This window comes from Antechinus flavipes, chromosome 6 (genome assembly GCF_016432865.1).
Source record: "Antechinus flavipes isolate AdamAnt ecotype Samford, QLD, Australia chromosome 6, AdamAnt_v2, whole genome shotgun sequence".
NCBI lineage: Eukaryota > Metazoa > Chordata > Mammalia > Dasyuromorphia > Dasyuridae > Antechinus > Antechinus flavipes.
Genome location: NC_067403.1, coordinates 43,780,247 through 43,785,750, shown reverse-complemented (window position 1 = coordinate 43,785,750; position 5,504 = coordinate 43,780,247).

The window sequence follows — 5,504 nt, the reverse complement described above, 5'->3', positions numbered from 1 at the left end:
TTTGACTTTAAATGTAAGATTATTTCCACTAAACCCTGTGAGATAGTGTGTTTTCCAATGTCTTTTTTTCCAAACTGACATGACTGGATCTTTTCAGGCCTGTTTGGGTAGCATGAACTAAGTTTTACAAACAACCCTACATATTTTTTTTAAAAAAATGATATTTGAAAATCATATGCAGGTAAGCTTGCCTTAATGTTTTTGTCTGTGTCTAGTCTGGTTTGTCATTTTATTTTTCATGCCATGTTCCATTGATAGTCAATGATCTGTCTGATAAGTGTTTCCTTAAACAAGAATAATGTATTTTTTTAAAGGGACCTAGTATGGGATCTTCTACAGCAGTCACTATATGTGGATACTAATGAACTCTGTCAACTGAGAACTTTCCTTGCTAAAACAGAAAAGAGCTTTTCAAGCACAAATATCTGTCTTACTGAGATCTTTGAGTTATGTGATTTTGTGGTAGGTTATAGTTCACAATTATATACAACGAAGAGCAGTAACTAGGTGGTCCACTACTCAGAATAAAGAAATCTCATCTTCCTGAATTCAAATCTGGCCCTGGGTAATTTATGTCACTTTGCTTTTTCCATTTGTAAAATGAGCTGAGAAGGAAATCGCAAACTATTCCTGTATCTTTGCCAAGAAAACCCCAAATGGGATCACAAAGAGTTGGACATGACTGAAATCATAACTGAATAAAAATCATAGATGTCTTTTTTGTTTTTTGCTCCCCACCCCCACCCCGGGGCACTTGAAGTTAAATGACTTGCCCAGGGTAACACCGCTAGGAAGTGTTAAGCGTCTGAGGCTAGATTTGAACTCAGGTCCTCCTGACTTCAGGGCTGGTGCTCTATCCACTGAGCATTTAGTTACCCCCAAAATCATGGATTTCAAGATAGCAGAGGTCTACCTCCTTTGTATGTCCTCGTTGCCCCTCAAAATAGAAAACCAATGGTCATAATGATTAAGTGTCTTGTAGAGGAGCACACAGCTAAGTAGAAATTGGCAAATTAAAATACATGTCCTCCTATATACTCAGTGCTTCTCACACTGTAATACTTTCTGAAGTGTTCTGAAGGTGTAATTAAACATATATTTTTATGATTTTTCATTTTAGAATTTCCACTACTTGACCAAATGCACCTACATGTTCTTTTAATGGATAAAATAAGATAGCTTTCAGAAGTTCACTTTGTCTTTGTATTTCTATTTAGTCTCATACATTAAATAAAGGAAATGATTCTCTTCTAATCTATTGGACATTTTATTGATTTGACATATGCATGATAACTATTTTATATTTTACTAACTTTTATTATCTTAAAAAAAAATACAAGAAGACCATCTTATTTACAGAACAATTAAAGTATAAGCCACAGTTGTCTGACCCTTTCTTCCTTGTTCTGGACCATGTGTGATATTTCTTAAAGGTGCTTCTTTACAGTGTGAGGTGAAAGTGGGCTAGCCAGATACCTGTGGACAGGGTGATGATGTCCTGCGCCTTCAGGATTGTGCCAACAAGCTTATCATCCATCTTAATTTACCACGGCATGTTTATCTACTTAATTCACTCTGGCATGAAGGAGAGATGAAGATTATATGCTTCAGATGTGCCTGACGAAATGCAATATTCTTTGCATGGCAACTCATTAGATCTGTGCTAATAAAAAAAAAAATGCTTGGAAAAAAGCCCTTTGAGAATTTCTTTTCAAATCAGTGTCAGTATACAATGAGCTTTCCAAAATAGAGACTTCTGAGTCAATAGTCGGAGATGTCAGCAACATTCCAGACTGTAGGAACATCCAATGTCTTTTGTTAAACATACATTTCTGTGGTTATTGCTAACAGTTTGTGCCAATTTCTTTTTTTCTCTTTTTGTAATTAAGGGACCAAGACTATTAAAATATAGAGTGATTTTTAAATCATAGGAGAGCTTTGTGGTTTAAGCATTTTTAGAGAAAAATTTTGATGCTGAAACATTCTCCTTTAGCTAATTTTAAATGTTGCAGGTAGAAAGGGTCTTGAATACAAAAGTATAGGGGAATGGTAGTTAATAAGTAAATCAATTAATTGATCAATAAGCATTTATTAAGTGTCTATTGTATCCTGGTGTTACATATTAAATATATAAATGCAAAGTCATATCTATCTCATAAATGGACTTGGAATATTTTTCTTACTCAAAGATTTAATGACTTCTAAGATAATGTCCAAATCTAAATTTGTGCTCCCATCATCCTATGTTGTCAAAGTTTAGCAAAAACATGGGCCACTAAACCTTACATAAGAATTCACACAGGCCTTGTATTGACTTTAAAAATCAAATATTTGGGGCAGCTAGTTGGTGCAATGGATAGAACACCAGCTCTGAAATCAGGAGAACCTGAGTTCAAATACAGCCTCGGACACTTAACACTTCCTAGCTGTGTGACCCTGGGCAAGTCATTTAACCCCAATTGCCTCAGGGGAAAAAAAATCAAATATTTTTATGTATCTAAAAATTTGAGATACACCTTACATAAGTAGACATGAAGCTCAGGGAGAAATGGTAAGACAACACATGTGACAATGACTTAACAAGGACCACTGGTTACTGGAAATTATATCTCATTTGTGGTATTCCCAGAACTTCTTTTCACACATGGGTCAGTCTAAGTTTTATCTAAGCTTTTTGTACCACCTTGAAACTACTTTTATTCATTGTATTAAGTTTCTTTTCAGTTCCAAATACAGACTGTGAGCTATTTTTGCTCCCTAGCTATTTTATAGAGCCCCACAGGTCACAAATAAGTTTCCTCAAACAATCAAAATAAACTTCTCAGGTAGCATCATTTTATATAATCCAATGGACTTCCCTACTTCCAAATTGATTGAAGGACTTTTTTGCTCAATGCTTTTAATTAAATGCTTGACTCAATAGAAGTGTTCTTACCTTATTAAGATAGTTATTTTAAGTGAGGTAGAGTGACTGGTTGATTAAGTTAATTAACCCAACACACACACACAAAGAAATAAGGAGGTTGATAAGTAGTATTTTGGGGAAAAGATAATGAGTTCTATTTTAGAAATGTTAAGCTTGGGATATCTCCAGGGAATCCAATAAAAAAGGGCTATTAGCCAATTGGTGAGGGATTAAAATTTAGGGAAGAAACTGGGAATGGATAAAACAGGTTTCTGAATCAATCAGATATGTCAGCAACCAATTCCAAATTGTATGAACATTCCAATGCCTACTTGTCTATGTTTAGAAAGAAGTATTTTTTTTTATTATAATTTTAATTACTTCATGAATTTAATTTCCCCAGAACTTGAATTTGAGGTCAATCTTCAACTGGTCACTTTGTGCAAAAGACACTGAGAAAGAAAACCACAAGTCCAGACATAAAACATAACCATCCAATTCAGTCCTTTGATTCCAAATTATAAAATTATAATAACACTGCCAATACAAGTCAAGTAAGAAGTTTCTCTGGCTCTTACTCACATTGATTTTTTTCCCCCTTAGAAACATTAACAGAATGCTCGCACTTCATGAAAGTTCTGTTATAACAAAATAAAAGTTCCATAAAAGTGATCATAGCAACCTCATCTGGAATTATATGCAACATTTTATATGGAAACAATTAAAAAAAAAAAAGAACAGAAATCCATTTTTGCTCTTCTCAACCCTCAACCTATTGGAAAAAAATAGAAAAAAAATCCACATGTGCTTGTATACCCACATATACATGCATATGTATGTATCTACCTATGTGTGAAAACACACACACACACACACACATACACACACATATATATATATATATATATATATATATATATATATATATACACACACATTTTTAATTGTCTCAATGATCCTATAATAAAATAAGATTTTCTTTTCTAACTTTAACTCCATTACTTTTTCTGTAATGGGTAGCATGTTTCATCATCGATCTTCTGGAATCATGCATAGCCCTTGTATTAATCATAGTCTTTATAGCTTTCAGAGCAATTTGCTTTTTTTACTGTTGTTATCATGTAAATTTTCTCTTTTTTCTGCTTATTTCAAAAATGTCTGAGGATGTTGAAAAAAAGTTGATGTTATAATTTTTAGGGTGCTCTGTTTCCTTCATTCTAGTTTGTATGCAAAGCATGTGAATTGGGGTATAAGAAGGAGGGAGATACAGTTTTTAATGGACAAATGTACAAAAATTCTAATTTTCTACCTTTATTGTGAAGTCATTAATTTCATTTTCTGAAGTGTTATCAATTATAGAAACACTTTTTGGGGTGTCTTTGTTGATTCTTTCATTATACCCATCCAATGTTTTTGCTTTAATATTCTTCTAGTGATTTTTTGTTTGTTTGTTTGTTTTGTTTTGTTTTTTGTTTTTTGTTTTGTTTGTTTGTTTTTTTTTTTTTTGTTTGTTTGTTTTTTTTTTGCTGGGAATCACTGAAAACTACAATATCCATGAAATCAAATTGGAGTTTCCTTATAGGGTATGGATGGACAAAAATAAGTTTCTTTGTTACAATAGTATTAGGGTAACTTTAGCCATATCTTTTAAGTGTTCTATACCTTCATTTTCTTTTTTTTTTAATTTGTGTTATAGTCATTTGCTTAAATGTCTACTCTTTCCCCATAAGATTTAAAATTACTTGAAGGGATGTTTATTTATATTTCTGTCTCCCTCTGTACCCAACACAGTGCAATTTACATTGAAACTGCTCAGAAATTTTTTTGTTGAAATAAACTGAATTTACAGTAGTAAAAGACCATCAAGGAAATATAAAAATATGAGAGAGAATATGAATGTTCCAGTGTTCATAAAATTGCCACTATTATTCTTATGCACACAAAGCTAGGGGGAAGTTACATGGTATGGAGATTAAGTACAAGAGCTGAAAAAAACTTATTTTCATAAATTCAATCTGGCCTCAGGCACTTACTAGCTGTGTGACCCTTGATGTGTTACTTACCCCTATTTACCTCAGTTTCCTCATCTGTAAAATGAACTATAGAAGAAAATGGTAAATCACTCCTTTATCTTTGTCAAATAAATCACAAATGGGTTCATAAAGAGTTAACCACAAATGAAAATGACTGAAGAACAACAACAAAATGTTAAGACTAGAAGTTTCAAATGATTATATATTTATAGATTATTATTTATTAATATCATTAGTTTTTATTAAATATTAAATACATAAAATATTATTATATTTTAAAATGAAAATATTTATATTGCATAATAGAGATATAGATAAGAGAATATGTCTCTCCTACAGACAGCAACGTAAAGAGCAATAATGATGAATTTATCTGAGATTGGGCTAAGTCAAAAAATCAATTATGATCATGGAAGGGAAGACATGAGCAGTCGTTTCCCATTGTTATAAAGAAGGGAAATTATGGGATTTGTCATGGGACTAGAATTTGATTCTAAAAGTCTAAAAGAACTAAAAATAATCAGGTTACAAATCTACCTCGATGTGGTAATTAGCACTTGCTAAAA